This window comes from Triturus cristatus, chromosome 11 (genome assembly GCF_964204655.1).
Source record: "Triturus cristatus chromosome 11, aTriCri1.1, whole genome shotgun sequence".
Lineage (NCBI taxonomy): Eukaryota > Metazoa > Chordata > Amphibia > Caudata > Salamandridae > Triturus > Triturus cristatus.
Window position 1 is genome coordinate 805035944 of NC_140594.1, and position 25478 is coordinate 805061421.

A 25478-nucleotide genomic window follows, 5' to 3' on the forward strand; every position below is an offset into this window, starting at 1 on the left:
TTTTCATTTAAATTTGAAGAGCATGTTTACGTGTGGAATCGCATGCCTCAAGGATACCCTGAAAGTCCTTCAATCTTTAATCAGATTCTCAAGAGAAGCCTGGAATCTCTTGTGTTGCCCAGAGAGACAGTCCTGGTGCAGTATATCAATGACCTGTTGGTAGCGTTGAACACTCGAGATGACTGTGTCACTGATTCGATGCATTGCTAAATCACTTGTCAAAAGGTGGACACAAAGTGTCCCCTGAGAAACTTCAGTTTTGTAAGAACATTTAGGACATCAAATAGAAAGAGGAATTAGAAGAGTGACCTCTGAAAGAATCAGAATAATTAGACAAATGCAGTTACCCCGAACACAAAAAGAAATAAGAATGTTTCTTGGGGTCGTAGGATATTGTAGACATTGGATTGTAGGATTTGCTTTACTAGCTAAACCACTGATACAGATGACCAGAAAGAGAGCGAAGGACCCCATAGAATGGGATGATGAAAGCATGGAATCATTTAGAAAGTTGCGAGATTGTTTGTGTGAAGCACCTGCTTTAGGAATGCCAGACTATTCAAAGGAATTTGCATTATTCTGCTACGAGCAGGGTAATTGTGCACTTTCAGTTCTGACACAGAGACATGGATTAATGAGAAGACCAGTGGCATATTTTTCTGCTACTTTAGATTCTGTGGCATGTGCATTACCAGGTTGCCTGAAAGCTGTAGCTGCAACCTGTGTGAGCATAGAACAGAGTGAATCAATTGTGATGGGACACCCTGTCAAGGTGTACGTTCCTCATGCAGTTGTGATTTTGCTGACCGAAACCCGAACGCAGTACCTTACTCCCAGTAGCCTAACAAAATATGAGAGAATAATACTGGGGGTTGAAAACGTGACTATAGTGAGGTGTACTGTTCTTAATCCAACCATTTTACTACCTGAGCCCTACCAAGAAGAAGTGCAAGATGAGGTTGAACATGAATGTCTTGATGTAACAGAACTTAGCACCAAACCACGTCCTGACATACAAGAGGAACCATTGAAAAATGTGGATCATGAGCTATTTGTAGATGGCTCATGCATGCGACACGAGGAGGGAGGATTGAGTGCTGCTTGCGCTGTGTGTACTTTAACTTGAATAGTCGAGGCATCCTATTTACTAGAAGTCAGATCTGCACAATTAGCCGAATTAATCACTTTAATTAAAGCATGCAAAATTGGGAAAAATTGGAGAATAACCATATTTACTGACAGCCAATATGGTTATGGGATTGTGCATGGTTTTGGCCAACTATTGAGGAACTTCGATTTTTGATCGTGATCGTGATCGAATCGACCCGCCATTTTGTGCTCCGCCGCCATTTTATGTTGCCATCACTCAGGCAGCACGGCGAACAAAGTCTATTCTGCTTTTTCTGCAGCCTGGTGTCGAAATACGCCTTCTGCCTCTGTTTGTAAAGCTGATGTTAGGACTGGCCGAGAACACTAATCCCCGTCTGGTTTTCTAATCCCCGTCTCAACTATCTGTTGGTTCACACTATTCTTTTCTGACTTTATCTTATCGTCTGGCCTTCACTGTCTTCTGCTAGCATTCTCTCGTTTCACAACTGTCCTCCAACACACACAAACGTATCTCGCCACCTGCAAGTTAGTTACAAATCCGTTAATGAATTAGTTTGAGGGAGGGGTGACAAACACGGTTGCTTCGAGTCATCTGACACTTTGTTTTCAAACCTTTTCTATTGGTCTTGTCCTGTTTTTTCAACTTTTCCTATTGGCTCTTTCTTATATGTTCTGGGAGTGTATTTGGTTAATGTATATGTTACCTATATGCTATATAAGATTGTGCGCCACAGAGTGAAGTGGCAGTCTCCTGAGAACCTACCTTGTGTACTTCTGGGATAACTGTACTAGCTGCAGCTAATAAATCTGATCTTCTAACGCCTAACAGAGTGTCCCGTGTCTCTGTGTAGCTGAGCAGGAGAATCCAGGAGATTAAGGCGTACCCTGCGCCGCCAGGCCCAAAAGGTTCTGGTTCTTCAACTGGCGCCCAATGTGGGGCAGCTTCAGTGGGACCGGTTCTGCCGGAAGGTCGTGAGGAACCCCGCAAGAAAATTCCGGAGGGTTCGCGAGCCACGTTAAGCGATCCCTGTATGTCGAAAGTGGTCCGAAGGTCTTTTGCAGCGCGGTTACTCCTTCCTGACGGCTACTAACAACCGCTGCCCTGACTACCGCCCTGCCTTGGCCCTTCCTATGATGATGTATGGTAAGGCGAGACAATAGACGGGCCTCTGTTGGTGTGAGAGGACGTCCTTAGTTAAGTATCTTCGTGGGTCGCGCCCACAATTTTTGTCCTTTGTTTTCTTAGTATTTGTGATCCTTAGATTCGACTATTGCAATAGCCGAAGCTGAGGGTAAGTGCATTTGTGCTGCGTAAACTGAGTTTTACCCCCTTGAAGTTTGTGAACAGTCCGGTGAAATCACGAGATGCCTGGTCTGACTAAGTTTGGAAAATTTTGTTGCGTTGGTTGTAATAGGGATTCCCGACTTGAGGACTCTTGTCCGATTCCTTCGGTTGGAACTCCCACATATGAGCTCTATTCAAAACATGGTATTGGCCCCATTGCCTTTAACGAGTCATGGACCCGATACACGAAGAAAGATGGTGTTCTAAAATGGCCAGAAAATGGTAGTTTCGATCCTGACGTGTTAGATAATTTAGAAGCATTCTTATTCAAAAGAAAAGCCCGGCCGGCAATGTTTGACTCTTTCCGCCTTTGGCGTAAGGAAGCCAAACAGAAAGAAATTAAGCAAGCAAAACGAGATAGAAAAGCACAGGGTATGACAATTATACAGGCTGCCCAACAATTCAAAGATGATGAAATTGATAATGCGACTGAAATTTCAGAAAGACAGCATTGCATGGCGATAGATAAATGCTATCCGATGTTACCTGTTTCCCCTTCTGAAAACAAGAAAGAAATAGAAGAAGATCCCCTAATGTCCCATTTATTGAGGTTGCCTCCGCCCTATGCACAAAGTGCCAATGCACCCCAATTGTTACAGCCTGTTCAGCCGCCAGCGGTACCTCCGCCTGTTCCGGCTCTCCCGCATTTGCCTCCTCCAGTATTACCGCCTTTTCCGGTTTTACCATTAACTTCGACTTCTTTGCCCTCACCTCCTGATCTTAGATCTCCTTTGCCTTCTGCTCCTCCTGCAATTATTGGTTCTCCTCCTGTCAGTTCTCCTAATACTTTGTCTCCAATTCTTATGTCTAATTCTCCGTCTGTGCGTAAGCGTCTCACAGACACTGTCACTGGTATTTTATCTCCTTTCTTTGGAGCTTTAAATGTGTCTCCGGCTTTTGCTCGAAGACAGTCTCGTAGTCAGTTCCCAGATTTTGAAGAAAGAGAAAAGTTGGACTCTCTTGCACGTAAATGGATCAAAAAGGGTCCTCAATACAGTGTGCCCGATATTATGCCTACTTTTTCACAATGGAATGCGCCTACGCAAAGATATGTTTTTAATGCAATGTGCGATACTCTCATTAAAGAATGGGAAGATGTGAATTCGAGTCCGATCCCAAAAGATCTGTTAGATGTTCAGACTGATTTTGATAAAGGACTTGTTGTGGGTTCTAAGGTTGAGAAAGCTGTAAGGACACTTATTTCTTATAGATCCTTATTGTTCTCTCAGGCTTTCCTTGATTCTGATCCGTCGGTTAAATTGACACTGAAAAATTATCCCATGAGAGAGGTTCCTCCAGTATGGAAGGAAGAGGTTGCAGCAGCAGGTGGTAATCCACGTATTCCTGCTCATTTCCAACGTATATGGGTACATGTCCCCTGGAAGAGATCTGAAGTTTTGGCCCGGCCTTAAACAGACTCTACCGGATCCTCGTAAAAACCCTGCAGGTTATTATAAAGAATTATCACAGACAGTTGATGCTTGCATCATGAACCTAGCTGATATCGATATGTTAGTGGGAAATGTAGTCCCACAGACAATATGGGCTAAGATTCGTAAGGAAAATCATGCACAGGAATTAGGAGCTACTTGGGATGTTATAACTGCCACTGACAGAGACCAAGTGGGTGGTGCAGAGCCTGAAGCATTGATTTCAGAACTCCCTGGTAGAATTATTACATTAATGAAAACAATGATGCTTGCATTGAGAGTTAATTGGGATAAACTAGCAGCATGCAAACAAAGAAAGATGAAAGTGTCTCTGATTTCTTTACTCGTTTCGAGGAGACCTTTATTGATCACAGTGGTCAAGACATGGCTACATAGGGTGGACAGCGATTATTTGTGGACAAATTCGTATTTAATTTGCTTCCCGAGCTGTTACATAAATTGAAAGATTCAGAAAGTTCATGGGCTGTTTCCTCTTCTGCCCAGATATTGGCTACTGCACAATATTATGAAAACAGAGATAAGGAGGAAAAAGAAAAGCAAGAGAAAAAGACGAAAGAATTAAAAATGAAGGTTCTCTTGCAACAAGCTTATCCTCCTCGTTATGCTCAGCCTCAATTTCAACAGCTTGCGCTGTTTCAGAGGTTGTATCAAAAGCCTGAGCCATATACTCCGCGACCTTTGTTAGGACCTAATCAATGTGCCTATTGTAGAGTGGAAGGTCATTTTAAGAATAGTTGTCCGGTTTTATTGCAGCGTAATGGAGCATTATCTGCTCCACTAGGTCGTGCTGGCCTCCAGTCAGCAAACAGAGGTAGAGGTAGGGGTGTGTTGACTCAAGAACAGCGTGCCCTTCCTTCTCCCAATTCCATGAACTACTTCGATCAGCAGAATGTTAGGTCTACACAGTACTACAATGAAGATCATTACATTGAAGACGGGAATTAAAGTCTTCATGCCAACTAGGACAGCCATGGACAAAGTAAGGGAGTTGTGTCGATTCCAGTAGATCAGAATGGACCTTATGTTAACGTCACTACAATGGGTGTTTTAGAGCCATTTCTTCTAGATACTGGGGCGATGAGAAGTTCTATCATTCATTCTAAACTCCCTGGGGCACCTTTGTCTGGCTTAACAAATGTTTCTGTAGGATTTTCTGGCGCCCCTGTTCGTAATCCGGTTTCTTGCCCTTTGCCTATTTCAATTGGCCCTTACGATTTGCAAGCTCCACTTCTGTTGACGAATGGTTGTGGTGAGAATCTGTTGGGTCTAGACCTATTGAAAAGAATGCATGCTACAATTTATTGTTCTCCTTCTGGTGTACATCTTACTTTAGGACAGAAATTGATTTCCCCAATGTATTTGTCCAAAGATCAGTTCCCACCTGAATTGCTTTCTCTTCCAGCAACGCTTTGGGCCACAGGTCCGAATGATGTGGGTTGTCTTGAGATTCCACCTTATGTTGTCACTCTCAAGCCCAATGTTGAATTGCCGCGCATCCCGCAGTATAGAATTTCTACTGAAGGTGAAAAAGCGCTTTTGGAAATCATTCATGATTTAATTCAAAAGGGTGTGGTTGAAGAAACAAGAGGTAACACATGCAATAGTCCTATTCTTCATGTTCTTAAACGCACTGATCCTTCTCAGCCACCTGTATATCGTTTCGTAATTAATCTGCGGGAGGTAAACAAAATTGTTGTACCACAATTTCCTGTTGTTCCAGATATCACTGCTTTATTGACGATGATACCTTCCACAGCGACTTGGTTCTCTGTTATTGATCCAAAGAATGCCTTTTTTAGTATTCCCATTGCAGAAGAGAGTAGGGACATTTTTGGCTTCTCTCTTGGAGGCCGAAGCTTCCGGTTTAAGCGCGCACCTCAGGGCTATTGTGAAAGTCCCTCCATTTACAGCCAAGCTTTAAAATGTCATCTTGATACTTTTCATTTGCCGTCTGGTGCTGCCCTTATCCAATACATGGACGACTTGTTAGTCGCTGCTGATTCAGAAGATATTTGCAAAAATGTCACTGTTGCATTGTTACGCCATTTGTTTAATCTGAATCATAAGGTTTCACCTTCCAAATTACAATATGTCTGTCGGGAGGTTACCTACTTGGGTCATCTCCTATCAAAGGAGGGACGACCATTAACACCAGAACGAATTCAGGCGATTACACAAATGTCTGTGCCATCCACACAAAGGGAGGTACGTGCCTTTCTGGGTATCACCTCTTACTGTAGGCAGTGGATCCCTAACTTCTCTCTGTTGGCCAAGCATTTGTTGGCACTCACTTTGAAAGATACGCCTCAGCCCCTTCCATGGACTGATGAGTGCCAAAAGAGTTTTACCGACTTACGTATTGCTCTGTGTTCTGCTCCTGTATTGGGTACTCCTGATTACAGTAAGCCTTTTACGCTCTATGTTCACGAGAGAGAAGGTTGAGCGTTGTCAGTTTTAACACAGCAATTCGGAGACAAACAGCGGCCATGTGCCTATTTTTCGGCTACATTAGATCCTGTAGCTAAAGCATTGCCTAGTTGCCTCAAAGCGATAGCGGCAGCAGCAATTTCTATTCGACAGTCTGCTGGAGTGGTGTTGGATAACACTCTCATTGTCATGGTACCATATGCAGTGGATACCTTACTAAACAGAACAAAAACGCAGCATCTTACGTGTGCTCGTCTAACTGGATACAAGCTGACGCTTTTGGCTAGTCACGTACACATCAAACGTTATAATACCCTGAATCCGGCCACTCTGTTGCCCCTTCCAGATGAGAAAAGTGTTGAGGAGCAACATGATTGTTTCTTTCGTACTGAGGAAGAGACAAAAGGAAGAATTGACTTAAAAGATACGCCGCTAGAGAATCCGGATGGAACTCTATGGGTAGATGGTTCTTGTTTTAAAATGCCTAATGGAGATACAGTTTCAGCCTATGCTGTAACTACTTTGCATACAATTGTGGAAACAGCACGCATCAGACATAATTCAGCTCAAGCAGCAGAATTGATAGCTTTAACGAGAGCATGTGTATTGTCAAAAGGAAAGAGAGTAAACGTGTATACCGACAGTCAGTATGCCTTCGGTGTAGCGTTTAATTTTGGGCGTCTTTGGAAGGAAAGGGGTTTTCTCACTTCACATGGCACCAAAATACAACATGGTCAGTTAGTGACTGATCTTCTTGAATCACTTGCCTTACCCACCCAAATAGCGAGTGTGAAGTGTAGTGCACACAAAAAGATTACAGATGATGTTGGCCGAGGAAATGCATTTGCAGATGAAATAGCGAAAAAGACAGCGAGAGATGTTACAAGTCGAATGTATGTGGCGGGTCATGCGAATTGGGTCAGAGAGAGAGGAATGTATGAGAATACAGTGGAAAGTGTAAGAGCGATTCAGAAGGAGGCTTCAGAGAAAGAGTTGAGCAAGTGGAAAGAAAGTATAGGAATGTTGGATGAGATGGGTTGCTGGGTGGAATTATCTGAACATCAACGTTGGCTGTTACCAGATGTCTATGTACTCCCAGTGGTTACTATGGCACATGGTCCAGCCCACTTAAGTGCAAAAGGTATATGCAAACTTCTGGCTCCAGTGTGGCAAAATGAACAAATCCCAAAATGTGCATAGTGAAACATTGTATTGTTTGTTTAATGTACAATCCGGGAAAGGGAACCCCAACTCCAGCAGGTCACTTTGCTCCTCCAACATATCCATTTGAGGTGTTGCAGATCGATTACATACACATGGAGCGATGCAACAACCTTAAATACGTTCTGGTGGTAGTATGCGCCTTTTCAAGATGGATAGAAGCATACCCTTTAAAAGACAACACAGCCTTATCCACAGCTAAAGCTTTATTAAAAGAGTTCTTCCCCAGGTTTGGTTTGCCGCGCATTGTCTGGAGTGACAATGGGAGCGAATTTGTTGGCCAGGTCATGCAAAAAGTTTGTGCAGGTCTTGGTATCAAGCAAAAGTTCCATGCGGCAAATCATCCACAGTCAGCGGGTTTAGTAGAATGCTACAATGGAACTTTAAAGTTAAAACTAGCAAAAGTTCAGGCTAGTACAGGACTCAATTGGCCCGATGCTTTGCCATTAGCTCTGCTGTCCACCAGAACTGCAGTACACTCTCGTTTGGGACTTAGCCCTTACGAAGTGGTTTTTGGACGCCCGGCTAACGTATGGGGAGTCCCTCGCCCTAAGAAATACTCAGACTTGCCATATCCAATGTTGATTGACTCCTTGCATGATCTTACGACTAAATTGCGTGTTCTCCATCAACAGGTTCAGAGTGCTTTACCGGAGGCTTCCACCGACCCAGGTCATTCCATCCGACCAGGTGACTGGGTCTGTACCAAGAATTTCCAGAGGACGAGAAATTTGGAACCCAGGTGGAGAGAGCCCCGGATGGTTTTGCTCACCACGAGAACAGCAGTTAAAGTCGAAGGAAAGAAAAATTGGATTCACGGCGTGCATTGTAAGAAAGTGCCTTTGCCTTTACCTTTCGATCAATGGGTGCGCAGGGGCATTGGTGACTCTGAAAGTGAAAAGGTTCCACGATTCGTGCCCTTTAGTGATGCACGCCTGAATGGACACTGTCTGAGAAAGAGGACGACGACATTCTGCACGAAGCAATACCATCACATCGTCGCATGAATATGACTAATCCACGAACATTGTTCCAAGATCAAGCCACACCTGGAAAAGAACACTATAATCTAAGACCTAGAACAAAGAACATTATGGATTTTTCTCTCTTGTGTAGTATTCTATCCTGGTTGCAGGGTCACGGTAGGAGTCTTAATTGTGACCTGAGTAGTGGCAATAGGCCTGCAGGACTTGCAGTGTCATAGGACGGCAGATAATCATAATTGAGTGATCGAGGAAGATTGCCGTGAGCAACTCATCCCTAGATTTGGTTTTCCAGTAATGATTTAATCAGATAGAGGTTCTCATTTTAATAATGAAATAATTTGACTAATTTGCGAAGCATTCAAAGTCGAACAAAAATTGCACTGCGCTTACCGTCCAGAGGCTTCTGGTGTGGTCGAACAATTGAATGGCACAATCAAGTCAAGACTTGGAAAGGACTCAGAAGTATTCCAGACAAAAATACTGGATTGAGTCCCCATGAACTACTCATAGGAAGAGCATGAGACAAGCATGTATACCAGGACACAAGCTGTTGAATATAACTGATGACTTGGTTTTGGAGTATTGCAAAGAGTTGGCTGACAGAGTGCGTTCTATCTCTCATCAGATTGGGGAAGACGCAGTCAACAGACAGCTGAGCCAAGCGCATGATCTGAATCCCGGTGACTGGGTAGTTCTGAGGAATCACACTCAAGAGTCGTGCCTAGCACCAAGGTGGGACAAACCGCATCAAGTTATACTTACTACCTCAATAGATGTAAAGTGTGCAGGATTATCTAATTGGATTCATGCAAGTCATACCAAAAGGGTACCAGCTCCTGAAGAGTTTCAATTAAAGCGAGAAATTGAAATTGCTGAAGGTTGCACAGCTGAAGGACTTCCTTAAGAAGATCCCTAGGTAGGTGTCCAAGAACAACCAAGCCCTTATCAGGACGACTGGATCCCAGGGGTGGACACACCTGAAGTATTTATAAGAACTAGAAGCCAAACACAGTTAGACAGACAGGAAAAGAGTGAGGACCAGTCAGGAATAGAAGAACTCGCTCAGGAGAGCAGGGAAACGACTGTTAGGGAGTCTGAGAAGTAACAGTTAAGAAGAGAACAATATACTCAGACAGTAGAAAACCAAAGCCCCATTCCTGAGTCTGAGGAGGGACAGATAGGTTTTAGAGAAAATGTTCAGGCAGAAGAAGGTAAAGAGGTAAAAAGACCTGAACAGGACCAGATAGGCTACAAACACAAGTTCAGGATACAGAAGAAAAACTAGACATTACCAATCCTGAACAGGATAAGATTGAGGTAGATGAACACATCCTGGCAGAACAGGCAAGCACCATAAGACCTGGACAAGGTCAGATAGAGAGGAACTCTGAAGACGAAGATAATCAAATTGTGCGGAAATAAAGGATAATAAAAGAAGCCTTGAAGAAACTGGCAGTGCAGTGAAAAGTAAGAAAAGTCGAAAAGGTGATAATTGGCCAGGAATTATCAAGAGACTGAAATACCGCCTTAAGACAATCAGTGAAGAATCTGGTCAAGTAAACGAAGTATCCAGTCAATCTGAATCTTCCACAGTAACACCAAAACGAAGGAGTCAAAGGTTAAAGACACTGAATAACAAGTTCAAGGGTCCTGAGTGGACATATGTAATTCTTGAAGATTTTGAAAATCTTGACTTAAATGAAGAGAGTGATGAAGAGCTGAATGTCAAACAAATCAATGAAGAAGTGAGACCGACTTGAAAGGGAAAGAAGACGCTTAAGGTGTTATCTCATATCAAGTTATCAATTAAAGAAGAGACAAATCTTCTTGTCCAAAATGTCTGACGATAAAGTTATTGGAAAACCAAAACAAAGCTGTATAAAGAAGTGTTGTAGGGTCTGTATATGTAGCTTAATATAAGTCCTCATAATATGGGTAATATTAGCAATAGCTATTCCAATCCAATCCAAACAGCTTTATTCGACAAAAGTCATAAAAGCGAGACAAAACAAGTACAGGTACAGAATACACAAATAAATTTAGCAGAAAGACAGTATAAAAACGATACTGTTTAAAATATTTACAAGTTTTAAAAATGCATATGATAAAAAATCATTGGGTGTAACATACCGGACATCTGACTTTACTAACTGTTACACTTGGTTCTTATAATCCATGCCCACCCCAGGAATTTAGCAACAGCCACAACAATTACCGGGTCAGTGCAGGTGCGAAGAAGTCTTCCTGCTTCAGCACTCTGTCTAGTACCCAATAGTTGGCAAACGGGTTTCAACCATACACGCCTCGGGGCCAAATAGGCAGGGCATACAAAAAACATATGTGCTCCATATATTTCCACCTGGGATTTGCAGAAGGAGCATAAATTACTTTTCTTAGGTTCCCACCGGGCTACAAATGAATTTAAGGGCAACGCTCCCACCCGCATCTGGAAAAATAATTTCCTATCTAAAACTTTGGTTACAAGGTCCCAGAAATGTTCTAGCCTAGGGACAGATTTGATATTCATGAAATACCTTTGTGTTGGTCAACTCCCAATATTTCTCCTTCAAGAGAGCTTTAGATGGGAAAGTAGCTACCGTAGGGTTCTCCCAAAGATCGATCAACCCCAGAGCCTCAAGGGATTTTCTAGTTTCATTAAGCCAAGCAATCTTCCGGGAGCCCACCAGCGACATTATATCAAGAAAACCCTCTGCATACTGTGCCAACGCCGGAGTGGTCCATAGGCGACGCCAATAAAGGATAGGTCGAAGCCTGACTACATCAGCTATAGAGTTCTTCCCAAGGTCATATCTTAAGGGAACTATAGGTGTGCTCTGCGGGAGAGAAGTGATACTATGCAGGAACTTGTTTTCCGAGATGGTTAAGGAAGACAAGTTCTCGTACCCCCACAGTTCCGCACCATAAAGAGCCGAGCTCACTGCTTTAGCACTATAGACCTGTAACACAGGTCTAATAGGCTTCGAAGGAGACTTTTTAAATTCAGCGGCTAATACTCCAACAAGCTGCCTATGTTTTAGAGTAGTCAGATTTCTCTGTAGCTTCCATGCAAAATTGTTTTGGATATTGACTCCAAGATAATTAAAAGCCTGTACTTGGTCTAGTGGATTATTGAACAAAACAAATTGATTTCTAAAAGATTTATGTGGCCTGAATACCATAAGCTTCGTTTTTTTAATATTGACCTCCAGGCCACGATCAACACAAAAGGACTCAAAAATATTTAATGAACGCTGAAGTCGGCCAGGTGTTTTAGCAATTAGAAGCGTGTCGTCAGCGAACATTAGAATAGGGACCTTTGTGTTGCCAAGAATGGGAGCATCAACGTGAGGTTTCAAAAGACGATCCGCTATGTCGTTGATATATAGGGAAAATAAAGTGGGGGCCATTGCACAACCTTGCCTGACACCTCTCTGGACCGGAAAATCCTCAGTCAACGTGCCCTGGCCACCCCATCTGATTCTAGCCGAATTATCTGCGTGAAGCCTCTGGATTAAGGACAACAATCCGCCATGAAGCCCCAGATCTTTTAGAGTCTGCCATAGTTTTGAACGAGGGACTAAGTCAAAGGCGGCCCTTAGGTCCACAAACACTGCATACAAATTTCCCTTGCCCAAGACCACAGTCTTCCAATAAAGGAGGATAAAACGGAAGACTTGGTCAACAGTGCTAATGTGCTGGCGGAATCCTGCTTGAAATGGGGATAAAATATTATTTGACGCAATCCAGAGATGGACACGATTTAAAATCAGTCTACCAGTAATCTTCTGGATAGCGTCAATCAAGCTGATCGGCCGATAATTCTCAGGAAGCGAGCGGTCTCCCTTTTTGTTCACCGGAATTATTTCCGCCGCTTTCCATGAGCTTGGAATAGGGGCACCATGTGCCATCGCATTAGCAATCAGCTGTATATATCTCCCCCATTTTAGCTTGTCATACAGGAAGACATCCGCAGGAACACCGTCCGGGCCAGGAGCCTTGCCAGACGCCACTCCTACCAATGCTAGATCCACCTCAGAGATAGAAAAATTATCTTCTGGATTAAACAACTGGGGGGACCCATAGCTATCAGAAAGATCAGTAGGGGAAGCATACTGCGGTTTAAAATACTCCACCCACTTCTCTTGCGAGACATTGTTTTGGGGACACTCAGGCTGCGCACCAGAACCCCACTTTACAATGCTCCAGAATAATTTACTATCATTCCGAGGACTTGCTTCGAGGAGGTCCTCCCACTTTTTACCATCCCATTGGCGTTTAGCCTTAGCGACACAGCTCTTGTAGATGATTCTTCTGTGACGAACCAGGCTTACATCGCCACCCTTCAGGGCAGACCCAAGCGATAGCCTTGCCTCCCTGCATTCTTTATTATACCAAGAGGCTTGTTGGTTAACGCCTCTTGGTCCTGGTCTCGCTTTTGTGAGGAAATAGGATTTCAGACTTGCAAATAAACTATCGTGCGCTGATGTTACAACCCTCAAGTTCCCCTCAGAGGCAAAAACTGACTCAATAACAATGATGGAACCATCCACCTCCTCAATAATTTTTGATAAGGTGGTAGGGTTCTCCATAAGTCCGGACCATCTCAAACGGCGCATGTCGTTAGATGACACCACCGCGGGAGGGGATAACTCCCTGGCCTCAACAGGACCACAGTCTACCTTCCACCATTTATGTAATAAACAGAGAGGGTTGTGATCGCTCTCTGGAAGGGACACTATTTCCATATCAACAAGGGAGTGCCATAATTTCATATCAGCCAAAATATAATCAATTCGACTCCTACTCAGCCCGTTGTTAAATGTGCAGGCACCCTCACGATCGCTTGGCATCCTACCATTCAGAGCCCTCAGGCCCCTTTCCATACAAAGGGAATTAATCTGAATGGCAACTTCTGGCCATCTTGATAATAATAGCTATTCCTTATTTGATGGTTACGAACAAACAGAATAGTACTAATACACATACAGAAGTATCAAACATTAAAGGAGAAAGAGTAGACTTAGAAACACCGGATGAGTTAGATTTCCACCATATTGTGGATAAAAATGAAACTGATTTAAATGTATTTGCAAACCTATTAGTACATTATGTAGAAACAATGGAAGTTAGTGGTTGTTATGTTTGCATAAAATTGCCAAACTCAGTAGCTGAAGGGGTATCTTATCATCATTTACCTTTGACATATGGTATTTCATGTAGTCTATTGGCTAGTTTGGTTTATAGAACTGGAAAGCTGCAGTATTATTATTCAAATGTAGATGTAGTATAGTCCCTGTGCAAAAGAGCATGAACCTTGTCCTTAGTACTAGAGATTCACAATTCATGGGTGAATATTTCCTAACAATGAAGGCAATAGATATAGCTGATGCGCACAAATGCAACCTAACATGTAAGTTACATGAAGAAGAAAAGATATTTTTAAATTTAGTAGAACAAAGGAGACAGGATTTTAAAAGAAGGGTCTCAGAACTGAAATCTCAGATACCTAAATGGGCTGAAAGGGAAAACCTTTTAATAACTGGCAAGACTCATGCTGCTATGTCTCTGGATTTTGAAAAGAAAGGCAAAATCTGTCTCCATAGACTAAAAACAAAATATCGCAATGCATTTATTGGTTCCAGTGAATGTGAACATAACTTCTTAGTAATTGGGGGTTGGGGACTAAAAGGAGGAACTGCTCCCGTATTCCCTGGAATTTATTATATTTGTGTGAACAAAACCTATTTTAGGTTGCCTGATCATTGGTACAGGAGTTGCTATTTCGGAATAGTATTCCCTAAAGTCTATCATGTTAAAAGAATCACTGGAAGCAATAATGACAGTAATAGACTAACCCGATATAAAAGAGTTTGTTTTTCTGTAATAGTATGTGATATATTTGGTGCATTGATACCTTCAGTGGGGGCTCTGTTGAATTCTCGAAAAATCTGTCAATTGTCAACAGTAGTTGATTGGTTATCTACTGATACTACTGGAGGATTCTTATTAATTAATACAGAATTAGTTGCTGTTAGATCTATGGTTTTGCAAAATCGACTTGCCCTTGATATCCTATTAGCAAAAGAGGGTGGAGTCTGTCAAATGTTGAAAGCGCAACATTGTTGCACATATATACCTGACAAAAGTGTAGAAATTGGAAGGTATATTAAAAATATTACCTTGGAATAAGAACTAAAACCACTGGAGGTTGACAGTGTATGGGAGAAGATAACAAACAGTTTTTCCACTATTATTAGTTGGTTTTCTAACATAGGTAAGAGTATCTTAGGTCAAATATTATTGCCGATCATGGGCATAACTTTGTTAGTTCCAATGATAATGTGTTGCCACAAATGCAAGGGAAAAAGAAAAAGGTACGAAGGGAATGAGAAGTGTAGGAAAAGAAAATTAGACGAAATACGACTGGAAGAATTGAAGGAAAATAGCTATAAAAGAATGAAAGGGTCACAATTCAAGAAGGATACAGGAAGTAATAAAAGATTTGAAGAAATCGAAATGGTAGAATGCTAAAGTTCAAAACACTTGCAACAATTCATGTTAGGCAGCTCTGATTGTTACCATGAAAGATATTAACAGAGGTTCTTTATTTTGACTTGACAGCTATCCCTGACGAAGGGCCAAAAAACGGCCCGAAATGCATTGGATTTCTTAAAAATCAGAGCTGCCTAACATGAATTGTATGTACCTACGTGAAGCAGTAAAAGGCCCGGATGGGCATAATTGTTTCATTTGAAAAATTGGGACTTTTATCAGTCTAATCGTGTACTGTGAAGTGAAATCTGGTCAATTAAAGATAAACTGGAATAAACATGGATAAAAATATAAGAGGAATTGTGCTATCATTGCTTTTGGCTGTGTGATTGGAATTGGAGCGTCACGACGTTGCAAGTGTTTTGAACTATGTTATTCGTGCTTTGAGGTGAGGCACGGATCCAGTCAGCACGCAAGTGTGAAAAAAAGACAAAACAAAGGAAATAAAAAATATTGAGTACGTTGATGAAAATTGGTGTGCATTCTACCATTTTCAAACTGCATTCTTAGAATGCTAAAGTTGGCATCTGATTTAATAGAAGCTAGTGATGGCATAAAATACCATCAAAAAGGGGATTGATTGAGCAAGGTTTCGTATAAAAGAGACTTGCTTGTATGCAATCCTCTCGAATAACATGTACTAATGTAACCAACATGTCTGTAAGTACTAACATCGTACCACAATTTACATACTGTATCTAGGGGAAGGTTTCCTATGTGCTTCACTAACCAGTAACCCGAGTGTCCGTAAAATGTCCGCCGAAAACACAGGAACTCTTCTGCGCATGCGTCTACTGCATCTACGTAGCATGAAGTTTTCTGTCGCTTGGTGGGAAATGTTTGCAGCTGCGCAATGGCTTTTAACATGGCCGTTCGAAACCCTCGCACTAACGCAAATGAATTGCTGAAACTAACCTGTGCAAGTTTTACTAAGAAAATTAATGCAATAGATATATTAAGTAAATGGGGTTAGAGTAGAAGTAAGTGGTATACAGTGAATTCCTTTAATTTTGTATTCTAACATGTTTTTCTCTGACTTTATTCATAGCTCGTATTTGGGCCTTGGAGGGTGACCATGTCTCTGTTCCTTGTGGCAACTACGCATGCATGACATCTGCTTGTCCTGAGACCAATGAGATCATTGAATGGCTGCCAAACCCTTAGCCCAGCAAGGACATGAGAAAATCAACTTCTGACCCTATGAGAGGAAGAAGCTGAAACATTATATTACAGATTTATCGATCCACATATGAAATGCTTGTGGGAATAAAGCTTGTGGGGCAGGGAGCTAGACAATAGAACTAAAGAAAGTTATTAAACTTAGTATGGTGCGATGTCCTCACCCCACTGCTTGGCCCAATCAAATTGAGGGTGTACATGGAATTGAAACATTTGGGGGTGGATCATACACTCAAATTGGTATAACAGAGGTAAGTTCTAGATAGTTAGACACACTTGAGACTCTTGATGCCGATGCTATGCTGAGATGCTGCCCGATTTTGCTGCAACCTGATTGAAGAATCCAACACTAGGGAAAATTTGCGGAATAACCAAGGAGGCACATCTAGGAAGGGGTCCGGACGAGCCGGAGAGAGTAGTACCAGAGAGGGGTGTAACGCTGGTGTTACACTAGAAGAGATCATCTTCCTGGTCCTGAATCTGTCCTGAATCCTTGATACTCTGATGTCTAGGTCCTCACACCATTCTATGTAAATATAGCTCTGTGGGGTTATGCTTCGTATTTGCTCTCTGTTCTTTATCTCTCCTCAGGTACTGTCATCATAAAGATTTGTTAATATTGAACTTAAGCTAACTGAATTTCTTTCCTGATGGAGAATTTGGTGTATCTGCGTGTGATTTGACTTGACTTTCAAAATTATTAATCCAGATAATCCTTTAAAACTCCTACTGAGTCTGTGGTGCTTTTGATAAAGGTTAAATGTATTATTATTAATTCTTCCCTATTCTAATCTACTACTTGATCTATTGACTAAGTACATTTACTTAGGAGACGGAATACGTAAGAATACCGGTGTAAAGGTTCTCTAAGGTAAATCAAAATTGATGACCAGTGGATATTTGCTAGCTCATTGAATGCATGAATGCATATGGGCCCAAGTGACAGTTGAGTGTATGAATGATTAAGAGCTGGTAAACTCTGCTGCATCACCAGCATACACCTGAAGATTGTGTGTTGGCAATTTACTGATGCGAGGTTAGTGAAATGCACATTTAAATTTTTCCTTTTCTTCTGTTCACATGGAAAATAACATTTTTCTTGTGAGGAATTCTTTTCCATACTTCTCCTAAAATATTAGGGTTTAGGAGATACTTTCTCACAGAACCTTCCCAGGGCTAGCCTTTTGCTGCCTTATTTAAAAATGCTTATGTAGGCTCAGCCACACTTTGCCATGCACGGCACGGAGGACGTGCGCGCACGTATTTTTAAACACACACACTCACACACCATAACAAACCTATTATTTTTTAGGCCCGTCCATTGACCGTAATGAAGTGTGTAATTACTATTGTAGCTCCATGCGCCCTTTTGGTTGTAGGGTAGGGACCAAGGCAAATCTAACTGCGCTTTTGCTCTTCTGATACACTCGCTCAAAAGTACTGTAACACGCTACAAGGATGGGTCCGTACAACGCAGCGGTCCTCACAAAGACATTGTCTGTCTGGTTCTGACAAGGTTAACCCATGCTATGAAGACCGAGCTAGTCTCCACACCGCATGTTAAACATGCCCCCACACACCAACACATAAAACTCCATTCACATTTTCACCATTTGTAAATGAGGCACTACTCGCTTTGATTTTTAAAGGAAAAATTGAGTTCAACTTCATACATAAACCTATTTTACCCGTTCCTAAAAAGTATAAGGTCAAATCATTGGGCTCCGCACTATATGGTGCTGAACTGTGGGGTTTTTCCAACTATAAAGAATGAATTAAACAGAAAACAAATTCTTTAGAAATCTTGCCTCTCTCCCTCCCAGCACCCCAGCACTCCACTGAATCCACTCTTTCTTTCAACCCATTATTGTATTGGAAACGCCTATGGACTACCCCTGAACTCACACACTATGTTGAAGGTCTTGAGGATGTTATATAGGTTGATCACTTTAGTAAGGTCCACAGGCTTCTGCATATTAAGGAGGCACTTTACTGACTTGGGCTGCGGGAATGCCCAGAAGTTGACCAAATTCCCATTCAAGGAACTTACAAAGAGCATTTTTGGACATCTGTAATGGCTAATGAACTTCACAAAGCCACCTGATCCAAGTTGACCAAAGATTTTATTGATTTCACAACAACAGTTGGGATAAGGTCTCTGTTGTATTGTACAGCAAGCTGTAGTTTCAGTTTCTAGTGGGTACCCTGTAATTCTGCAGAGGAGAATGTCCTGCACATTTTTGTGTGTGTGTCCAGCCTATGCCTCCCCACATAGGACCTGGTTAGCTCCCATATGCAGGCTGCTAGGTGTACAACAACCCTCTTATTTTCAGGGCAGACCGTTGTCCGGCTGTTGCCCTTTCTGTTGTCAAATTTCTGGGTGCTATGTTGGTGATCAGAAGGAAGGTACTCTTCCTCCCAATAGTTGCCTGAAATTGTTTGTATAATCTATCAGGTGTCACTTCGCTGTTTTATCTATATGCACATGTTTTGTAAATTACAGTTGTAATTGTTTTAATCTGTTATTTAATCTAGCAATTTTCTGTAAATTGTTTTAACTATGTTTCTATTTATTATTGTTTGTTCTTACTTTGTTCTTAGTTTTATAGCCCTGGCGGCTAAAATAAAATTATCTGAACTGAACTGAGTTCAGAAATTCATCATAGTGAAAACATTTGACAACAAAGGCCTTTAACTTCGTTAAGCGATCAAAAACAAGTAATTTTTACTGTCAGTCATTAAATAAAATTGGCTGCTCGCATTTTTTTTAAGGTAATAGTTTTGGATGTTATGAGTGAATGATGGTGCTGGAGCGGGTTTCATTTTAAAAATTTTGTATACCCTCTCTATTTTGCATATTTTCATTAATAAGAATAATTAATTAATAGTAATTGTACTAATTGTTTGCTGTGTGAATTGACCAACATTACTAATATAAGAAATATACGTGGGAATTGCATTTGCATGGCCTAATTAATATGTAAACTAATTTTCGTACGCATATTAATGATAGACAATTAGAAATTGCGTGATTATATTTTGCTTTCGTGATGTATTTGTGATTCGTGCTTTATTAATATGAATATAATTCGCATTAAGTGTTGCTTCTGCTAGATAAATACACATACATAAAGGGTTTAGTGAGGGGATAACATTTTATTAGTCATTTCCATGTATTAATTACGTTTTTGTGTTTCTTTGCTTAAGTTGACCATTTGAAGTGGCCACAAAATGGCCGACATCCCTCTCAGACGAATTGACTTCATTTGTGAACGTCTCTGGGTGAAGTGCGCATGCGTCACCATCAGCACCAGTGGCCTCTAAATTCGACTGTACCCACCAAGGACACTTTGGGCTAACAGCCAGCTTCCCCGAAAAGAAACAATAAAATTTACTTCCACATGAAAATTTGAACTATATCTAAAGAAACATTTTCCATGTGAGAATTTGGTGGAACTGATCTCATCAACCAATCACGAATATTCAAAATATTACTTGTTACTTGTTGGAATGTAATTTTACTATAAAAGATGGTAGAATAGAGAGGTTGGGAGCGAGACCCTTCAGAAGATTTTCGATTTGCTGACGTTATGCTGACGGAGAGGACGGTGACACTGCAGGACAGCTGTTTCCTAAGACTCTGACAGTATGAACTGATGACCAAGATTTTTACTTAGAGGACGACTTTTAGCCAGAATAGGTAAATATGATGGTCTACTGCTTGATTAAACAGAAGATTCGATTTTGAATTATTTAGATAAAGATTTAAGATTTATTACAAGAACTGTGTTGGGTCGTTATTATAAAAAGTGTATTTATGTAAAAAAATTATAGATTTAGTTATCACTTCAACCAGCAGCTAAGCTGATTTATGGCCTATTCATGGGAGGAGTACTAAAAGGTGAAATTTAGGCCTTAATAAATAGAGAAAGGTAGGGAAATCTATTAGGGATAAATGAGTACTTCCTTCCATTACAGCGAGTGGAACAACCGCCTCTTAGGAAACAGGTTAATAGAGGATGAATGTTGGTGTTATGGGCCCCACCAGCGAATGTAGTGATTGAGTGTGTCTGTGCGATCTATGACCTGTGACGAAAAGAGGGATTTTGCATTCCGCGCTGCATCAGTTTTCTTGGTAGCAGAGATATGGTTAGCTACTGTTTTGGTTTAAGTGATCATTGCTTGTAAATAGCTTATTGATTATTGATTGGTATTGATTTATGTACTAACACTATATGTTAAGTTACATTGAGTTATATGTTGTTAGCACGGCTTCTGGGATGTAGGAAGTCGGAAGTTTGTAGCAGAGCAGAGGTAAGCGCTGCTCTCGGGAAAGACGGAATTCTCGTGAGAAAGGTCTATTGCTGTTCTTTGGTTAGCGAAGCGGACAATGGAGATGTTTTAGTGTTGTTACTAATAGAATTGTAAAAGTTGCAATAAATGTTCACGGAGCGGACTTGTAAAGGAGGGGTAGACAGGAGCAGAGCTGCCGCAGCGGCTACTGACGTCAAAACGATCACACTGGGATTGGACAGTCGGTCATAAGTGTAAAACGCCCCGGATTGGTGCGTTAGTGTAAAGCCGCGCTAGGATTGGAGAAGTGCAGGGTGACGTAAACGCTTCCCATTGGTGCGTTAGTGTAAGTCGCGCTGGGATTGGAGGACTGTGACAGTGATGTAGATGCTCTTGATTGGTGCGTTAGCGTGAAGTCGCGCTGTGAGTGGACAGAATAGCGGTACAGTTGTAAAAGACAAGCGATACATAGAAACCAAGAAAATGTATTACCAGCCACCAGATAGGGAAAAGAAGTTCTGGTTTGGTAAAGTCAAGAAGTGGTTTAAGAAAGATAAACAGGTCAAAACGAGGGAAGGACAGTTTCTTCCTCCACCGAAAACTCCCGCATCTTTAATGATTGCGAAATATGGATATCATACTTGTATTTGGTTAGATAATTGGGTAAAATATACCAAGGACGATGGAGTCCTGGCATTTCCAGAACATGGTTCCTTTAATTTGGCTGTTTTAAGGAATTTACGCGAGAAGATGATGTATCTAGAACCAAGACCTAGACCGACGCAGTTTGAGGCATTGACAGAGTGGGAAGACGAAATGCATGAGAGAGAAAAGCAAAGAAATGGTAGAAGTTACAGATATTTGTTTGGCAGGTCATAATGACATGAAACACATGATGATCGAATGAAAAGATGGCGGAATGCAAGTATGACTGAGGGTATGTTCCCTGTAAGAGCGGTAGGAGAGAATGAAGGAAGAAAATGTGTGGAAAAAAATGAATAATGTGGAATCAAGAGGTTACGGAGCAAATGAATCAGATGATGATGTGTTGGATGATGTGTTTTATAAAAATCCACCACCGTACCGACCGGAACCAGAAATGTTGGCACCAAACGCCCCAATGAGAGAAACATTATGAATTATCAAGACTGAGACTATGTCACCAGATTTAGAAAAGAGAAACTCCAGTAGGGAGGTAGAAAAGAAATCGGAGAATAGAATAAGTAGTGAAAATTCAGCGGAATTGGCCAAAACAACTCTAGAATTAACAGAGAAAAAAAGAGAATTAACTAAGAATCTAGAAGCTGTAGCAGTTCCAGTGACCATAGGTCCAGTAATGCCCATTTTTGAGAAGCAAAAGGATAGTGAACATTGCTTGACGGTACCATACCGGAACCATAATTTGGTTGAGAGTCCAGAACGGAGTCAAATGGAGAATCCATGGGGACCGACAGTAAATATGTTTGAACCAAATGTTTCAAATAATCCCTTTATAAATCAGAATTATGCTGGAGTAGAACGACAGTAGAAACTTTGTTGGAACCCCAGAGAAATCCAGAACAGAGTAGCGTAGAAATCCTGGTAGGACCTTCTGTGGAAGTACTAAGTGAATGGTTAAGAGGGTTACAGAGACAAGATAAGGAATCTCAGTCAATAGATGTGGCTAAATTACGGATGGTATCGGAAGAATTAATTGTAGGGACTATTCCCGTAGAAAAATTGAAAATTTATCAGGATGAGGAGTTGTTATTCCTATGCAAAAGCGTGACATGGAGAGCGAAAAATCTGCATGAAAGACTAGGAGAAGTTGCGAATGAAATGGGTATAGATTTTGATAAGGCAAAAGCCTTACAGAAACCATATCGAGTTGATTTTACTGAAAAAGACATTGAAAATCTGAACACCACAGGACAGATAGGTCAGATTAAGGACATCATCATTTTATTAAGAAAATGGGGAGACGTGGATAAATGGAGAAGTAAATGGTATAGAATCTACAGCGTTTTTCAACCACTGTTCCGCGGCACACTAGTGAGCCGCGAGATGTTGCCTGGTGTGGCGGGCACCGGACTGTAAACTGTATCCTGGGTATGGGGGGGGGGGGGTTTGGCGCTCCTCGGATGTCCGGGCTGTGATTGGTCCAGACTCCAGCCTGGACCTATCACAGAGCAGTATCTTCCGACTTCCTTCCCGCCCGAGCCCAGTGTGCGCAGCAGCGGAGAGAAGAAGACGTCGCGTCACCAGGAGGGCCGGAGCAGGAGGACTGACGGACGGAGACCAGGACTCGGCGGGAGTCGGCACTGAGAGACCGCATCCGGATCCAGACCAGGCCGCAGGTATTTAATGTTTAATTTCCTCCTATCCAGAGTATTCTTATGCTTTGTACAACAGTAATCAATTGGTGGTGTAGAGTAGACTAGAGTAGAAGCTCTTTGTGATTTCCTATTACGTTAATTCACTGTGTATCATGGAATACGGCACGCATTTATTTTTGACGATTCTCTCACAGGGACGTGCACCCAATTTGTTTGACCTCTGCTTTTTTGCTTTCTTTTCATTAAACAGACTTTATAATAAGAACACTTAGCAAGAAGCGCTTTACAGGGGACGTGATACAAGCAGTGCATAAAAACGGTGCGGGTTGGAGATGTCAGTTGGACAGGAAAGGGGGCACACGTTTGCAGCAGGTGCGGCAGGGCACTGACGGGGTAGGGCAGTCAGGGTTTGCAAGGTACGGGGGCGGGATGGGGAAGCTGTATTAGCTGGTAACTGTAGCATGTTGACCGCCATGTTCTGCTTCTACTGCACTGTATTTTTAGGCTGTCTGGTGCAGTCTCTTCTCGCCGTGTTTCAGTGCGCTTCTCTTTGCGCCTCTCGGACTTATGACTCTGTAGCAATCCTCCGTGTACGCGCTCGTGTCTGTTTGGAGGGTTGGTGTCTGTTCGTTATATAAATTGAAGGATTTCCTTTCCCCGTGAGCTTTGGTTTTACAATTACCAAGAGGGGTTTTGCCTGTTTGTCGAGAAACAAGCCGCTTGTAATCCCAGCAACCTTGTCCTCGAAAAGAAAACACGCAATCCGATAACAGAGTGTGGCCGGGGTGAAGGGTCGCCGCTCCGGGGTCTCCATTTTGGACAGGCATTACTAGCATGGATGAACTTCTATTTATTTCTACAATATACAAACTTTGTTGTGCCGCTTGAGTGGAGCATCCAATGGTGCATTAGAAGCCCAGTCCAAGAAAGAAACAGTAGCACGAACACTAACATAACAACTGTTAATTGTTATCACGAACAAAAAGTCGCCCCTTTCCTTACGTCCCTTCTTCCCTAAAATACATTTTAGGTTTCTTATTTGCGAGTGCCAGGGTGAAGATTTTGATTCCAGCGGCTAGCGAGGCCAGCTTCAAGGCATTCACTCATGGTTGAGTGAGACAATTTGGAGGACTATACACGTTCCGCCCAGTAAGAAGAGGTGGAGAAAAGAACAAGAGGCGCACAAAGTGAGTGTTAGTACAACTCGCTACCTCGAAGCAGAGATTTACAATGCTATGAATAGATAAATGTGCTTTATTCTCTTAGGATGTGGTTGAGGGAGGCTGATGACTTTGTAAGTCTACAATGAGTACTAATAATGAATTGGGCAGACGTAACGTTTGTAGTTAAAGCACGTGCTAACCTTAAAATTGGCATCAAGGGCTCTCTGAGTCTGAGAAACCATCCAGTCACAATTTGCTCCTTATACTAGAATGATACAAATCTTAAATTTCTTTTAAAGGTAACTTGCAGGTGCAGCGTCCTTGTGTATGCCTAGTACTGAGTGACAGTGAGATACTGCAGTGATGGACACATTTTTGAAAAGGAAACAACTGGACTCTGAACAAAATTTGGAGCCGGATGAGAGCCCAAGTATGAGTGGGGATCAAAAGAAAGCAAAAATGGTTAGCTCAAGCAAATTCTCTGGCACAAGGCAATATAGCGAAAGCTATATTTCATTTGGATTTACTGTCACCGGAGATGCAAACAAACCAACTCCACTGTGCGTGGTGTGTGGTGAAAAGCTAGCTAATAGTGCTATGGTCCCAAGCAAACTTAAACGCCATCTCCAAACGAAACACCCTTCGCTTCAAAACAAGAATGCGGACTATTTTGTTCGCCTGCGCAAAAACACGGAGAAACAGGCAACTTTCATGAGAAAAACCACAAAGGTAAATGAAAGAGCTCTTAAAGCTAGCTATCAAGTTGCTGAACTTATAGCCAAGTCAAAAAAGTCGCACACTGTGGCAGAGACATTAATACTTCCCGCCTGCAAAGCTATTGTAGAGGAGATGCTCGGACCTGAAGCAGCTAAGGAAATAGCCAAAGTCCCTCTCTCAGACAACACAATTTCCAGACGTATTAATGACATGTCTGCAGACATCGAAAGTGTGGTTTTGGAAAAGATCCGTATCAGTGAGAAATTTGCATTGCAACTTGACGAGTCTACTGATATCAGTGGACATGCTCAACTCTTGGCCAATGTGCGTTTTGTTGATGGTGATGCAATTAGAGAAAACTTCTTTTTTTGCAAGGCATTGCCAGAAAAAACAACAGGAGAAGAAATTTTTCGTGTCACATCAGCATACCTTGAACAAGGAGGACTTAAGTGGGAAAACTGCACAAATGTCTGCACCGATGGAGCTGCAGCCATGGTCGGGCGCACCAAAGGCTTTGTAAGCAGAGTGAAGGAAAGAAATCCAGATGTGATTGTTACGCATTGTTTTTTACACCGTGAGGCCCTCGTAGCCAAGACTTTACCAGCAGACCTAGTTCATGTGTTGGATGATGTTGTGCGCATGGTAAACTTTGTAAAGTCACGACCCCTGAAAAGTCGCATATTTGCAGCTTTGTGTGAGGAGATGGGAGCGAAGCATAA